This window comes from Arachis ipaensis, chromosome B7 (genome assembly GCF_059453495.1).
Source record: "Arachis ipaensis isolate K30076 ecotype BB chromosome B7, ASM5945349v1, whole genome shotgun sequence".
NCBI classification, from domain to species: domain Eukaryota; kingdom Viridiplantae; phylum Streptophyta; class Magnoliopsida; order Fabales; family Fabaceae; genus Arachis; species Arachis ipaensis.
In genome coordinates, this window is record NC_142442.1 from 13,707,730 (window position 1) to 13,725,903 (window position 18,174).

The 18,174-nt window shown below is 30.1% G+C and overlaps 1 long non-coding RNA gene across 2 annotated transcripts; it reads right to left on the bottom strand.

Annotated features, from left to right (window-relative positions):
- Nucleotides 1-1,307: 1,307 nt before the first annotated feature.
- On the bottom strand, nucleotides 1,308-13,724 carry LOC107609960 (uncharacterized). Of its 2 annotated transcripts, none has more exons than XR_015892291.1 (6): nucleotides 13,129-13,724; nucleotides 12,653-12,729; nucleotides 11,967-12,554; nucleotides 10,555-10,624; nucleotides 9,488-9,542; nucleotides 1,308-1,754 (listed from the first exon to the last, which is right to left on the bottom strand). It is a non-coding gene; the product is annotated as an uncharacterized LOC107609960 (long non-coding RNA). The 2 variants fall into 2 exon arrangements; XR_015892290.1 differs by having other exon boundaries at nucleotides 11,531-12,554.
- Nucleotides 13,725-18,174: the final 4,450 nt, after the last annotated feature.

Genomic DNA, 18,174 nt, shown 5'->3' on the forward strand with positions numbered 1-18,174 from the left:
AACGGAGCGGCAATCGGAGCTCTAGATCAAAAGTTATGGTGGTTTGAAGATCAAGTGAGAGATAGAACTTGAGAGAGTGTTCTTCCCTCCATGGCCTCCATTTCAGCGTGTTTAGTGTCTCAAATGAGGAGAGAGAGTGCTGAAAACTAGGGTTTTGGTTTAGTTTAGTTGGGCCAAGGGCCCACTTTGGGTCCGGTTGGCCCGTTCGGTCCAATCTTGGTCCGATTTTTATAAAATTGGTACCGAAATTCTCGTCTCAATCTCCTCTATCATATTAAGCCATAAAAATATCATTTTTGGCTTTCTAGAATAAATTCTCATATATGGGTTAATTAGCCGTTAATTAACCGGGTCTTACATATTTTATTATCGAAATTGATTTATCCATATCACATACGTAGATATTTAATGGTTACGTGTGTGAGTTAATATTCTATGTCAGTAATTACTGTTAATAATTAATGAAGGAGAACTATATTGTCTAACAAAAATAAATATTGAAAACTATTTTATGTATTTTAAAATCTAAAAGACTAAAGTGTTTAATTTTAAAAACTTTAACTATATATTTGGGTAATTACTCAAACTCTTTTCTATATGTCAATTCTTTTTGAGGTAATAATTAAAAGTGAATTCCTTTTTTCCCTTTTTTATATATGGTATATATTGTTAACGTGTAAATGATAATTATTATGAAATTAGTCAAGATAACAAATTTATAATGATTTCATTTCAAATTTTAGGAATGAAAAAAAAAAACAATATATATTCAACATGTTTATAAATAGTTTTAGATTTTTTAATTGTTCTTCTAATTATAATTTTAAACATTATGTATTTCAGTTTGAGAAATACTATTTAGTCAATAACTCATTAGTCTTTAATCATGATTTAAATTAAAAAATTAATTATATTATTTTTTAAAAATCATGATACATATACAAAAAAAGAACAATCAAATTAGTTTCGTATATAATATATATTAAAGTACAAAATATACATTAAAAATAAATTAAATAATATATATTTATATAAAAATATATATTTATTTATTTTTAGTATGTACATACTATTTTTTATTTTTATGAATCCACTTTCTAAATTGTATGGAAGTAACCTCCAGACTCCAACTCATTCCTAAAATATTGTTCACTAGCCAAATCACTTAAAATTAACGATATGAATTGTATTCATAATTAATATTTCATATTATCAATATTACTATTATCAATATTATTATTATTGTTGTTATTATTTAACCACATAATATTAAAAAGTAAAATTTTAAAATAAAAAAATATGTTCTGCTAGGTAGACAATAGAAGGTACGAATAAAATGAATAATGGACTGCACTTCAAGCTCATAAAAACAAAAAATATTCCACCTCATTTATCCACCATAATTCTAGTTTTTTACCTTTCTCTCCTTTAACTGCAGCCGCTTCACTCCCCTTTCCCTATCACGCCATCTCCAACGCACCTTACCACTGCCACCAATGTCCGAAGAAGCAACGTGCCGCACCGCCTGCACCTTATTCTCCCATGCGTCGCGCCACCCCTATTTTCCCTGCAAGCGACGTTGCCATTGTGTGTCTTCTTCTCCTTTCTAAGACGTTGCACCGTTGTCGAGCTAGAGGTCTTGTTCCACTTCTGCTCCAACGCTGCACCTCTGCCCCTTGCTTCCACACCGCTGCGTCGTGTCTTCGCCACTTTCATCGCGTGCCACTTTATTTTGTTCATCCAAATAGTATGACCTAAATAAACATCCATATCTTATCGAAAAGAACCATCCGCATACACATAGTAAAATAAACATCCTGCAGAGTATGTGCGTGTAGAATCAAGCAAATCAAGTAAAATACCACTAGTATACCCAAATAAACATCTACATTAGAATGAAAATAACCATCCGTATACATAGTAAAATTAATATCCAACTTAGTTGATAAGAAACAAGTAACGAGACAGCAGTTACGGGAGACCCCGGGGTCGCGATACAGCAGCGGTGGCGGTGGCGGTGGCACAGGATTGCGAGAGAGCGGTTGTGACAAAAATAAAGAAAAATGATTCAAAATTATGATTAAACATAATTGATTCAAAATTTAATTTTTAAACAGAATTTCGGGTTTATGATTTAGTGTTTAGAGTTTAGAATTTAAGATTTGTTATTTTTATTCAAATTGTGTTTTGTTTTTAATTTAAATATTTTAATTGTTAAGTTTTAGGATTTAATATTTATATTTTGGAATTTAGGGTTTGTTATTTTTGTTTAGAGAGTAAAATATTATTTTAATCGCTAACGTTTGTGTTAAGTCTTAATTTTGTCTTTATGTTTAAAATATTCTATTTTTTATTTCAACTGTTTTATTTCGTCCTCTTTTAATTTTTTAGTCAAAATTAAAATTTTTCCTTTCAAAAATATCCTTCCTTTCATTATGATTTCTTTTTTCTAAATAACGACAAAAATCATAATTGTATTGGTCATAGTAGCTGTTATAGTGATCTAAGAGCAAAAATGACAGAACTATAAGGAAAAAAAAGAGCTAAAAATAGAGATGAAAATGGTATTTTTGGAAGAAAAAAAATTTAATTTTGACCAAAAAACTAAAATAAGACGAAATAAAATGTTTGGGGATAAAAATAAATGTTAGAGATAAAATTCGGTCTTAGCCCATACATTAGAAAGTAAAATAGTAATTTATTCTTGTTTGAATTATATTTTGTTTTAAATTTAAATACATTTATTTTTAGAGAGATTGATTTTGTATTTTAAATGTAAGAGAGAGAAAATATGAGACACTAAATCTAAACATATATTTTTCACATTTATTTAAATGTATTTTAAATTTTATTGGTTGAATAAAAACAAAATTTTATTACTTACCTAATTGTATTGTTTTGGTTTTGCAAAGAAATCTCACTTTCTCTTATGTTTTTGATAAAATAAAAAATAAAAAATAATTAATCAAATATACTCCCTTTTTAGAGTGGATTCTCTCAATTTTTTTTCTTAATTATTTAATAAAATGTCATTTAATTTTTATCATTTAATATTTTTTCTCAAATGTTTTTTTATTCCACTTAAAGAGTGTAAGATGAAAAATTACACTTTATTAAATAATTAAAAGAAAAAAGTTGAGAGAATCTATATTCCTTTTTTTCTATATAAGAGAAAGATTGAAAATATAGAAATGTTAATATATTTTCTAAAAAAAGTATTTTTCATTTAAATTTTGTATTATAGAATTTTTAACTCTTAGTTTTATCACAATATATTGGTATCTGATGTCTATGTGCATAGTTTTTATTAGAAAGTCAAAGATCAAATGATAATAAATTATCTGAGAGAAACAAATAATGCAAAAAGTAAAATAGAAATTAAATTTCCTAAATATTTATTAGTCTATATAAACATAATGAAACATGTTCATCATTACACAATACTCTATCTTACTCACATCACATATACTAAGTCACTACTAATATCTTGTTTTGAAAATGGAGAATGGTGGTGAAATGATCAAAAAAACTAAAGGGAGACAAAAGATAGAGATAAAGAGGATTGAGAATAAAAAAAATTGTCAAATCTCTTTTACAAAGAGAAAAGATGGCTTACTGAAGAAAGCAAATGAATTAAAATCTTTATGTGATGCTGGTGTTGATTTGATCATATATTCTTCCAATGGAAAAGCCTATTATTATGGCGATTCTTCGTTAAAGACAATGAAAATGGCTCTCTCAAACGAACAACAACCTCAAGGTAGTAATCAGTTTCTTGGTTACATCATAGAGGGAATGTCTAGGATGGACATGCAAAATCTTATTAAAAAGAACGATTCACTTGTGGATCGATTAAATGTTGAGAAAGAACGAGCCGACACTCTTTCTAGAATTTTAAAAACAATTAAAAATGACAACAACATCACCAATTGGTGGGATACGATTGGTCAAAGTTGTGAAAAAAATAGAGAGATGGAAGAAATTCTTGTAGTTCTTCAGCAAACTTTGAAAAATCAAATTTCACTTAAGATGGTTGCAAATCAGGCTGCAGTTACGACTATAGCTGAGAGTGTGACATCTACATTTTATCATGGTGGTAAGCTTTCTTTGTCTTTTTTAATTAATGTTGTATTAGCTTTAGATATCATTTTGAAAAAAATATTTGAAAATAGATACTTGCATCGTATACATAAAGATCTCATGTTTTTTGCTCAAAATTTAAATTTTGGAGAGTGATAAGAGAAATTATTTTTTTTCTAAAATCTCCATATATTATGTTACACAAAATTTTCTTTTAGCTATGAAATAATAGATATGGATCATATAGTAAAGATCTCTTATATTTTTTATTAAAATTTTAATTTTTAGAGTTATAATAGTTTTTTATTTTTTGTATAGATAAAGAACATAATCGAGTGTCTTACACTAAAGAGTTCTATATTATTCCTTTAAAATCTTAAATTGTTAGTTAAAATATCAAACTTTTATCTTTCTATAAAAAAAAATTCTACATTTGTAGATTCTATAATTAAGCAAAATTCATTGTTAAATAAAGTACCAAAAAAAAAATTTGTATATTCAATCAATTTGATAAATTTTATTATTAAACAAAGTTATTGTTGTTGGCCAATTTTGTCTTAATAATAAATGTTTAATTTTTCAATATGACTTGTTTTAATTATTTTTCAAATAGATCAAACCATGGATCAAGTTAATCCCGGAGTTATTGAATCATACCCTACTCATGGAAGTATGAGTACTTTTTCCAGCATAGCTTTTGCTACTGGTGTCAACCCTTTTGACGCTGCAAGAGAATTTGGTGACCAAAATGCTCCTGTTTGGTATCCATCATACCAACATCAACAAGGATATAATAGTCTATTTCTCTACGATGTAAGTAATAGGAATGGTATTGGGAGAAGCAGCGGCGGCGGCGATGACACTGGAAATCATCTTTACCATTCAAATTCTAACCATAACAATGGTGGAGGCTTTTTTGGTTTTCCATACCAAAATAATCCATTCAACAATGGTTATGGCCGCGGAGGATTCTTCTAATGGAATTTTTTGGCGATAATAATAATACAAATGCATTGATATGTTATAAATTTATATGACTATGTTCTAAATAAAGTTAATATTAATGTGATGATTTTTTATATTATTTGTATTGATCATGGGTTTATATACTGGCCTTTTGGTTCAATTAAATTCAATGTTTGTTTTTCAATTGTTGAATCTTGGAAAAATAGATATATATTATGGTTTGTTATTATAAATATTTTCTTAAATTAGATATATTAAGTGGTGCCTTTTATATTAGTAGGTCAAAAACGAATTTTTTGAGAGATTTAAATTTCTGACACTTGTACTACTAAAAAAATTAATTTTTACGATAATTTATTTTATTTTTAGCGACAATAAAAATAACCGTTAATATATTTATCAGCAATTAAACATTAATCATTTTATATTTTGTTGCTAAAAAAATTTAACAATAATTACATAATTGCCAATAAAGACCATTTTAATAGCCATAAAAAATATATAATTGTCATTATAACATATAGTAATAATAACAAATTTATAATTGCTGCAAAAACATAAATTAAATAAAATATATAATGATATTATATTATATATTGTCACTAAAAATTTATCAGTAAAAATAATTTTTTTTGTAGTGATTGAATAAACCCAAACGAATGAACGAAAACAAAAGTTGTGTCTTATTATATATTATATATATGTGATAAAGAGATTGATCCTATATAAGAAATCATGCACTATAATAAAGCCTTAACTTTGTTTCATTTGAATCTCATAACCATTGTGAGATCTATAAATTTAATTTTTTAAACAAAATAAATAGTTAATTAAAATTTTAACGAGTATATATACTTTGATAATATTAATATTATTTATTTTTAAATTATTTAAAATACTTTATCTCCGGAAATATTTATGTTTTTACACTATTATTACATTTTTCAAGTACAAAAAATAAAAGATAAATAAGCACAAAAATTAGATACTCTACATCCAAAATGTGAAACACCTTAAAAAAACATACCTGAGATAAAAAAAAATATATCATTTTATTTTATCTAATTTTATTCAAACAATTTAAAATATAAAATTTTAACTTTAAAATTTAGATAGATATAATTAAAATTAACGACTTCATTTAATTCAATACAAATAAACGTAGTTATATTATTATACTTGTATGGTCAATTAGAGATATTGCCTAATTAATTTTTAATTTTTTAAAATATAAATATAATAATACAAATACATTTATTTATATTGAATTAAATTAAATCATTAATTTTAATTATATACATCTAAATTTTAAATTAAGAAGTTTATAATTTTGTGCTGAATTTCATTTTGGCTTTATCTCGCGTGCACAATAGGTACATATGTACATCTATACGGATGTAACATATCTTGGGTTAGGGGTGTTTATGGATCGGATTTGATCGTATATATGTGAATTCGCAAAAAAAAAAATATCATTTTTATGTTTTATTTCAACTAATAATTATTATATATGTTGTATTATTTTATTTTATTATTTAAGAAAAGTATGTTTAATAACATTTTAGGAGTAAACATTATTAAAAGAGTAGAAAAAATAGATTTTATTGATTTTTTTAATAAAAATACACTTTTTAAAAATATTTTTATATTTTGCGGATATATCCGATATTCGATTTGATCCGCAAATGTTCGAATCAGATCCAAACTTAAAAAAGTGGATATTGGATCCGATCCAACCTGGTAATTTTAATGTGAGTCGGATTGAGATTTTGGCCATATCCGATCTGTGTTCACTCCTATCTCGGATGCACCTAGATATATTTTTTTAAGTTGTTACACATTTTATGTGTATAGTAACTTATCTCTGTATTTAGTAATGGACCTAAAACAATTTAGCTGTTGGGGCACAAATATATATATATATATATATATATATATATATATATATATATGGCTTTCCATGATACCCAGCAAGTTAAGGACTAATCTGTCGTAGATCTAAACTCCATTTAAGGATATGCAATTGACCACTGAAGTGCTACACATACGAGACGAAATCAAATTTTTGACATTTGTTTAAGTGGACTAGTAGGTTAATCACTCGACTAACCCAAATTGATTTAGATATATTTAAAATTTTAAATTAGAAGTTTAGAACTATCTATACATATTGATAAAAACTAAAAATGTAGATACACAATCACTTATTATAGTATTTAAAATAATAAAAAAATAATTTCACACCTGTTATAATATTTAAAATAATAAAAAGTAATTTATAATATTTTTTATTTTTAACATATATAATTAAATATTATTTTTCTATATATGTTCTTGAACAATTATTTTATTTTTCATTATTTCATATTCTACTTATTATCTTTGTGGTGTAAATAAATTTTTAAACCAAAGTAATTACTATAATCATAACCGTTTTAATCATGAATATTAATACAATATATTAATATATAGATGATATATTTTGTATCTTAAATAATTAAAAAAAGCTAATAATTTAAATTTTATTTAATTAGAAAACTAAGTTTTAATTTAATTATCAACTAATTAACTAATATAATGAAATTAATTATTACTATTTTTTGAGTTTATTTATTTATTTTTTATTTTTATACTAAATCAAATCTAATAATATAATTATTATTATATGTTAAGTTTAACAAAACATTTTTTAACATAAAACACAAAAATAATTTACATTTTATTTTAGAAATAAATATAATATAACAAAAGACAAATATATACATCTATATATAAGTATTAGTATTTTTTTTTAAAAATTTATGGAGACAAATGCCCCCTCTTTATTATTTGTGGGTTCGTCTCTATTTATTTTCTATTTTTTGTACTTTATATATATATATTACACGTTGCATATTTTAGTAAACAAAATATTTAAATAATTTAAAAATAAAAAATTCTAATATTAACTATAAGTTTATGTATCATTGTTGATTGAGCACGAACAAAATTTAGGACCAATACTTTTAGTAAAAGAAAAAATACTGGTCACTTAATATGAGACGAAAAATTAAATAAACCATTACAATTGTAGCAATCCATAATCGATCTCAATCATCATTAAAATAGAAACATATAATGAAAACATCATAACAAATATCCCAAATATATTAAATTATGCACAATGAAATAGCAAACATATCATAAATATATGTGAAAGAAGAAATTCTACTATTTATTTCAAAACAAGGCAATCCTTATTAGATCGACTAAAAAACTAAAAAGAGTAAAGTTGTGTTGATTTTTATAGTTATTGATGATATTACCACAGATAACTAAAGAATTAGAAATTTTTTATTTTAGCTTCTTCACATATGTGTAAGAGATGTAATAAGGTGCAGGAGACTATGGATCATTGCTTTAGAGATTGTAAACGATCAAAGGCAATTTGGCATATGTTGGATCTTAGTATCCTGAACTCGACAATTGGTACTGCTCTTGAAGAGTGGTTTCGGAAGGCCTTGGCTAACAATGAGGCGTCTTTTGGTGCAGGGCTTTGGTGGGTATGGAGACATAGGTGCAATGATATATTCAATACTGACAAACCTTGAACAGACCACAAGGTTGTTGCCTTGGCCAGAATTACTGCCAAGGATTTACAGGTTTACAGGAATCGAAACAATGCCTTTAGGTCTCTCCGAAATTGCCTGTGTTGGGAACCACCAGTAGGCAACAGTTTTAAAGTTAATTGTGATGCAAGCTTGTATCAGAATTCAAATTTAGCGGGATTTGGGTGTATTATTAGAGATTCTAAGGGAGATTGGATCTCGGGCTGCTCTGGAAGCATTCCCCCTGGTCTATCATCAGATGTGAATTATTTGCTGCTTGGAGGGGGCTGGTTTTAGCTTGGGATTGCGGTTTGAGGGATATTATATGTGAAACAGATTGCGTTGACATTCTGCCCATCATGCATGAGCTTACAAGTGGGTATTCATCTGAAGTAACAGATTTGGTTCACAAAATTCAGGAGCTTTTATCTCGTCCTTAGCTTGTTCACATTGAGTGGGTGTCCCGAGAAGCAAATAGAGCTACAGATTGGATGACTAGATATGATGCCAAGAGTAACTCCAATCATGTTATTTGGTCTGAGCCTTGTGCTGATCTCCAGCAAATCATTCGTTCGGATATAGGATAGTGTTTGCTTTGTTTCTTTCCATGTTTAGACACAAAAAAAATTATATTGACTAGTAGGTAATTTGTGTATTTGTACGGTCATAATCAGATTCTTTTCTGTTAAATTTAATCTTAATAGTAGTACTCTAATTACTAATTAGTATGTGCAAATAATGCAGAGAGAATGACTAAATTAGTGTTACGATTGTTGATAATGACTAATTTGAATTATAATTCAAATCCTTCTCATTATAAAGTTGTTGCTTATCTTTGGTAGTCAGAGCCTTACCATGTTATCCAGTACCCAGATTATGTGAAGACTTGGCATTCTGATAAATAACATCCTGAGTAACATGGAGAAAGTAAAAATATTCAATGCAATAAGATTGCCATCTATACAAAGAAATTAAACAACATTCTTTAGTATCAACGACCACTGATACAATTCATTGATTATACAATTTTCTAGGAATCAACTTATCTTGTAGATCTCAGACATACAGTGTTACTCAATGGGTTATTAACAAAAAGTTGTATTATTATAGAAAGAGATAAGTTAACACAAATAAAAGTAACTTACATTAATAGTTTCTATAAAGCTAAAAAGAATAATTCAAATTCTCAGACTATACAAAATACGTGTATACCAAATGACTTGATCTGAGAACAGAAATTCGAGAAACATCTGTCACGAAATCATTTGAACTTGAAACAACATTATCCACAAAAAGAAAATATAGATAGAGGCCACAACTTTTTTTCAAAGGAATATGAGAATCATCACCAAGTAAATTAAATAACTACAGTCGATATAAAAGAAAATTAAGTCAAAAGAATGCCTTCAGATAGAAACAAATAAGAGGAAAAGGAAAAAAAAATAGTTCAATAATTATAACTATATCTTTTGATCATAAATAGTAGCAGCATCTTCTAAAAAGTGTACCAATGAAATATCACGGCAAATGCTATTAACAACGTGGAGGGATGTATTTAACTCGTATGCAATAATTCTTGGGTTTACCACAAACAATAGTTTCCGATTCATCAACTCAAATATGATTCTTAACTGGAACAATATAGTCATATAGAGAATGTGAAAGAAGAAAAAAAAACAAAAAGAAAATACTTAAATAGATAAAAAAAATGGAAGAAAATATAAGAAACACATCAATATGCCTAATCCAATAATCACTTTGAAAATCAAGACATCAAGAGAGATTAAAATTCTATCCGAATTTCAAACACTACGAAAACAATTTCAAACTTAAAAGCAAAAAAAATAACTGAATTAAAAAATTCAAGAAAGTCAAAAAGAAGAAGGGAGTTGAAGAAGTGCAGTGAAAGCCTTGAAATCACCTCAAGTTCCTCTCTTATTATGGATGAAGCAGTAAGCTGAGAGATCACCATTGAAGAAAGTTACTCATAGCTGCAAAAGAGAAAGACAGAAGACTGAGACACAAGTTAAAGAAGTACATTACCTACTCTCTTTGACTAACCTACTGTCTCTGATTGAAATTTCTTATTTTCTAATATGCATTTACAATTTTTCGCACAATCAAACAACTAAGCTAATGAAAAACAAAAGGACAATCTTTTTTATTGGCAAAGATTTCTTGCTATGACATGTGGGATTCATTAAAAGGGTGAAGATTAAATATGACAGTTCCTATAAAATTTTTTAAATCAAGCACACTATAAATACAATCACATTAGTTGCAACAACATAACCAAATAAATAAATATGGCATATATATATATATATATATTTGTTTATTAGATACAACCATGTGAATAATATAGTTTTATTTACTATGATTCTTTTTCTTTTTTTACCAAGACCTAACTAGTTACACCTACATATGGCATCTTATAAAAAAAATTAAAAAGTTAAAATATTATAAATAGCTAAATCTTGGGAGATACATACAGTATATAGAAGAAAAATATTATCATTTTTACCTTTAGCCAGTTAATTATAGAGATTTTTTTTCTTTTCTTTAAAAAGACATAGATATCAAATTTTAACATAAAATAAAAATTTAGAAAAAAGATTGAAAATAAAAAAGACTATTGTAAATTTGTAATACTTTTATTATAAATTTCAAAAATTGACATTTAATTATTTAAACATATTAAAAAATAGCACAATTGATCCAACTATACTCTTCTACATTTCCTTAATTGTTTGTCTAAATTGGCAGAGACTCTTCTTCTTGCCTTCTCTAGGCTTATATAGTTATATAAACGTTTCTTGCTGAGCTTGCTCAATAGAGATTAATTATGAATAATATAATAGCTTAATTATGAATTTAAAGAGCAATGTTAAGCTGACATTAATCTCAATGCCAGATCTTGGTCTTTATATATATGGATCGTCTTAGCTATATAATTAGCTAATGGATTGAAAATGCTCCAACACCATCCATTGTTGATGTAAGATGACTGCTAGTAATACCTAACAGGAGAAGTAAAGTCCATGTGTTCAGAGATTGGCAACAAAAAACTTCCAAACTTAAAGCAAATACAAAATATTACGACAAAATTTAACAGCAATAACAAAATTTTATATTATAATATAAAGTTTGAGTGTGTAAAGACAGAATAAAAAAGGAAATCGTGAAATTGAAGATGCAACTACTGCATATGCTGTTACCGATTCATACAATAAGCACACTCTTTTACAAACTAAAAACATGTTGTGAGCCTTAGACACAAGCCATAACTTCTAAGAAAAACCTACACAAAATAGTTCAGACATAGTCACTTACTCCTGAAGTAACTTGATATGTTACCGAAAGAGCTTTTCAGTGTCAGCTAGATATATATCAGGATTAGTTCACGTCCTTGAGGATCCTTTTCTAGCTTATGCTTAGATTCCGTCCATGGTGCCTAACAATATGGGTGTGTGTGGTTCAAGTATTATATTGTTATAAAGATTTCATTCCCATGGGAATTAAAGATACTCAAGGGGAAGATGGGAATTGAAATGATGGTATTTTGATTCCCTGTAATCAAACTTGCTTAGGAATAGTTTTTCAAACTTTGAACCAAATATGGAAATATAATATTCCTATCTTAAAATTCCTAGGAATTATTTATAATTCCTCCAACCACACACACCCTAAGGGTAGCAATAATGATGTTACTTTAATGAAAGTAAATAGCATAAGATTTATTATTGTTATTGTTAGGAGGTAACCTCGCATAATATATTCCTTACACTACCATTAAGTGTTAGGTGCTGTTATAATTTATATCAAACTTACCACTTGGTTTTCACCATATATGTTATTCTCTATGTGACTAAGTATTGGACTGTCAATGAAAACAAAATCAACACCATCAGTATCTATGTCCTGCAAAGTGAAAAAATAACAAATTACAAAGTCAAGGCAATAGCAATTACAAAAGTTACAAATTATAACTGATTAGAAATAGAGTGGCTGCTGCACACCTGACCATATACTTTGTATCTTTTCTATACTCCCGTATCTTGTCCTTTAGTATAATTACCATATCGAGATGCTACAACTACAAAGAATAAAGAAAAGAAAGCAATAAGTTTTAAAAGAAAACATTCATAGAAAAGAACCTTAGAAACCATCAAAGTATTTTACCAAACTATATTGGATACAACATATTACTATAACTCTATGTCTGCCTGAGCCAAGGCCTTTGGTAAGGAACCAACAACATCTCCAAGTCTACATGTTACGTTCAGGTATGAGTTTGTAAATTACATAAGAACAGAATAACACGCACTGAAGGACAACTACAGATCAAAAAATTTGGTCAATCAAAGAACATTAGTGAAAGAGTTTATGTGCACCTAGATCTAGATAATTTCCATCTCCATTTGAACCACATACCAAATGCATCCTAAAGATAACAATAACATTAATGGTACCATATATAGAATGAAAGTCATACATAAGGGTTTTTGGTTGTCTCCACAAGTAAAGCCTGAAAAGAAGTGATTGCCTCCTTTCTTTGGATTTTCACCCACACCCTTTCCATTTCATGCTCTTCTCTTTCTTTCCTTTTCCAGAGCTCCCGTTCTCTCCCCCTCAACTTATCCTGCAAACAAGTTTCAATAATTTGAATATAATTAACATGTCAAAAAATTATTCAAAATAAATTGTTGAGTGAACGCCATGATACAAGTAAAGCAATAAATCAACACAAATAATATAGGAAAAGTCTAGGGGGCCAGCAACTTTTCCAAATTCTGGCCAGCATGTAACCAGCAAGAAAAAGTGAGCCATTGGATTAAATCCCACACCAATCTCACACCATTAAAACCATCATTGATGGCTATTTGATGGCTACAAATACCAAAAGTTGCTGGCCCCCTAGCACTCCTCTATAATATATGCAAAATCAGCGAATTATCAAAAAATGAGTTATATCTGAGATGTGTGACAGAAGTGCTAGAGAAAGACATCTCTCACTATTTAGATTTACTTTATATGCCAATAAGTTAGCACTTTAAGTCTTTCTTTTCTCCTCATATTAGAGTATTTGAAGCTAATTATAATACTTAGAATGCTTATTCTGAGCATCTAATGAGACAATTTTAACAATAACAAAACCATCTTAAAATTCCTAAATTAATAATAAATACGTTAAATATGAATCAATCCAAAAATAGTCAAATCACGCTCAAAGTAACAAAACCAATTCATATGAACAAACTACAATGTCAAAAAAAAAAAAAAAAATTGATAACAACTTGAAACTAACAAAGTGTATTCAATTATAAGAGAAACAAAAAGTGCACAAACCAGCGTTGCCGAACAATAGGCTAGGGTCATTGAATGGAACAACGGGACTGGACCGCCACTAGACATGGCACTTTTCTTCGAAGAACTTAAAGAAAGTGTCCCTCACGTGCTTGGCCGACCACCCTGTAAACCCCGCTAATCAATAAATAATTAGTCAATAAATTGAATTTTAATTAGAAAAATTAAAAATGAAAATCTAATATCAAAATAGGATAGAGCTCTTCAAAACGAGAATTTTGACTCTAATTTTAAAAAAATTTTGCCCAAAATTGAATCGGATGGGCCGAATCGATTGAACTGGACCCAAACCAGACCTGTGGGTCCAACCGGACCCATAACTTAAAAGGGGCAGAATCATCTCCTTCCCCATTCAGCAACAAAAACGCTGAATAGCTTTGGGGGAGAGGAGAGCTCACCAAACCCTCACCTATACTTCAATTCACCATAACTTCTTCGTCCGAGTTCTGATCGCCGCACCGTTTGCGGCCACGCGTCAGGCGCGTCGAGCTCTACGTTTCTATCGGATCAATTTCACGGATAAGTCTCAATTCCATCTCATATTTTCTACCCCCTTTCTTGATTCTTGAAATTGAGCCTTGTAATGAGATTTTGCCAAATTCGGTGTTCTAGGTTCGATCTAGCTTGCGGAGCTTATCAGGTTTGAGTTGCTATGCGTGTAGGTGCGGTAAGGATTACCTAAACCTTAGTCAACTCTTGATTTTATTATGTAAAATCTGAATTTGAAGTATACATGTGTATTAGGTGTGAATTAAGTATATATTTGTGCATTGGAATTGAACTGTGGGCATTTGGAGGCTTGGTGGATGATTGGTGCTAAGATTTTGGTTGATTTCTCAGGCTTGATAGGCTGTGTATGTGACTAGTGTGGCTGCCTTAGACTAAACGTGGTGATGGGCCAAGGTATGGTTTATGTTTCGCGCGTTTAATATATAAGATTTTGTGAAAACTTAGGCTAGAGAACTATAGGATAAGTTGAAGTGATTAAATGTGTTAAATAATTAGTCTTTATGATATTGATGGATAAGTTGATGTGGGCATGTGTTGAGTAATTGATCATGTGAGTTGAATGTATATATATATATATATATATATATATGCTAGCATAATGATGATGGACGAAGGATTTATGATTATGGCAATGTAATGATATGGTTGAGATTGAATGGTGTTTATTTGGATTTGTTGGTATTGTTATCTTGATTAATGTTATGATGATGGTTGAAGAATTTTATGATGATGACAATATGTGTATATGGAATAATATGTTAGTTTGTGAGTAAAACTTGTAAAGTTGGATTGAAATAAGGTGTTATTGAGCTAAGGAAATGCAAGGATTGCAAGAATTATTATGTTATGGTGAAGGATAAGTTGTATTGATGGTTATGGTATGTTGAGCTAAATGAGATTGAGTTTTGAAAAGGGAATATGATTTTGGATAAAAATGGGGTCTGGCATGTTTTGGTAAAAAATAATTTTTGATGAACTTTGGTAGTCCATAACTTGCTCCTCAAATTTTGGATGAAAAATGAGGTGTTTTGAATTAAAGAATGTTTTATAAGCTTGAGATTGATATAAGGTTTGTGGAAAACCGAATTCTGTAGAGAAAGTTATGGACGCCAGAAATTCGGTGCGAAAAACTGAAATTTTCAAAGTTGCAGCAGAATCAGGTTTTCTGGTGTGTGCCCACGCACACTGTTGTGCGCACGCACACCTAGTGATTTTCAAAAAGTGTGCGTGCGCACGCACACACCAAGATATGCTTTCTATTGGTGGCGCTCGCAGGGAGTAAGGCACACGCACACCAAGTAATTCTTGGCTGGTGTGTGTACGAACACCAAGTAATTCTTGGCTGGTGTATGCACGCACACATTCGTGCGCACGCACACGTTCTGTTTTCTTGTTAAGCTGTGCGCATGCACACTCTGTTTTCCAGCACTTGTGTTTTTATGATCTAAACATGGTTTTAAACCCCTAAACCTCTAGTTTTGCCCTGTTAAACTTAGATTTTAATAGTAAGCTTAGTACTTAGCGAAAGTTAGGAATTTGAGGTAGCTTGGGGAAGAAGAAAGAGGTAAATATGATGAAATATAAGAAAGAGATGTGGATGTTAAATGAAGTTATGATGCCATGGCTTTGATGAATGATTATGCTATGATTATGAATATCAAACGGCTTACGAAATGATGTATCTGAGACACGAGTTTCCCTGGGTAACAGAACCGTGGCTTGCCACCACGTGTTCCAGATTAAACTCGATACTCTATTGACCCTACGTCGTAAGGGTGACTGGACACGTATAAATTCTCGGGAATGGATATCCCCCATTGAGCGATATATGAATGAATGATTAAATGATGAATGAATGAGAAATCTATGCATAGACTCATGGGGATGCGCGACGAGGGACCGTCTAAGGTTTTCGGACTTGTCGGGTTGGCTGGATAACCGACAGATGAGCCTCATCATCCATAGGACAGACATACATCATGTGCATTTGTTTGTTTTGTCTGCTATGCATTACTTGGGATTGCCTAACTGAAAATATACGCTGCTAACTGTATATTTGCTATTTGCACTACCTGTTTCTTACTTGTGCGTGAAATTATTTGTTTGTTTGTCTTTGCTGAATCAATGGTGATCGAGGAGCGGAGGAAGGGTGGATTGGTTAGGTGTTAATGTTAGGTTTAAAGTAGGTAAGTTTTGGATTCTTAGGTCACCTACCCTTTTTATGGCTTCTGCTTAGAGTTTAAGTTTTATAACTGTATGTTGGAGTTCTAGGATTGCCTCTGGCATTCGCAGGACCTTATATGTTATATGCGTGGCACCTTTACCATGCTGAGAACCCCTGGTTCTCATCCTATACTGTGTTGCTGTTTTCAGATGCAGGTCGAGAGGCTCCTCGCTAGGCGTCTGGATTTCTGAAGCGGAGTAGTCCCTGGGATATTTTGGTTTATCAGCTTATGTATATATGTACTTAGTTACTTATCTTGCTCTCCAAGAAACTTAATTATTTTGTTCCTCAAAGAGGTTGAGGGAGAGTTAGGGTTTGATTCCTATATTTTGAGTATTTTTTGGGATACCTGTATATGTATGTATATATTCTCTGGCCAGCCTTGGCTTCGCAGGCTGAGTCAGGAGCTAGTTATGCAGTATTCTTGGCTCTCTATTCACTCCTTCGCTTTCTCATATCTTTAACCTTTAAGTTTCTTAGCACGCAAGTAATCCCGCTCTCTGAGTGTTGCGCTTTTTATTTTGCGATTTTGCTTTACCCATTTTTTAAGGCTCCTAGTATATTATATCTTTCCACTATTAATTGTAAATATTTCCTGATTAGAAGTCCGTAACACCACACTACCTCTGTTCTACGACTCAAGCGTAAAACTCTGAGTAGTAGGGCATTACACACCCTAGTTGGGAGAGTCAAAACCAGGCATCGCTGCGGGGACCACAACGGAAGTAGGAAGAGATTTGGCGGAGGAAGACACGACGGCACAGAAGGGTTTGAGAAGAGTGAATATGGAGCCATGAAGGGAAGAAAATGAGGACAAAACCTAGTGAAAAACCCGGTCAAACCGTAATTAATTAAATAATAAATTAAATAGGAGTGAATATGGTTAAAAAAATTTAGCAATCAGAATTCGATAATTTAAATATGATTTTTGGACTCAGTGAATTTTTCTGAGTCGAAAAACATAGTTTTCTACCTAAAAATGCGCACTGAAAATTTGACCGGCAATACCGGCTGAGATCTATCCGGTACTGCAGCTGAATAAATTAATTATAAGTGAATAGGGTTAGGAAATGAGAAATTATAATTTGGGAAGCTAGAAATATTTAAAATACGATTTAAAACTCTAATCTTAAAGGTTTTGGCACAATGTTGGGCCAACGAACTAAACCAAGTGAACTGGGCCCAAGTGGGCCCAAGACCCAATATATATAAACATTAGTTATGAGCATTTCAGCTCATTTACCCTAGGAAATAAGAGAGAGGCGCAGCTATGGAAAAGAGAGGAAGAAGAGAGAAAATCCTAACTCCATCAAACTTCAAATCACCATAACTTTTGATCCATAACTTTACGGCCACGCGTCACTCTTCTCATCCTCTACAATTCTATCTAAGTTTTATGGTGAGTATTCTACTGTCCTCTGTGATACGCAAAAATTAGAA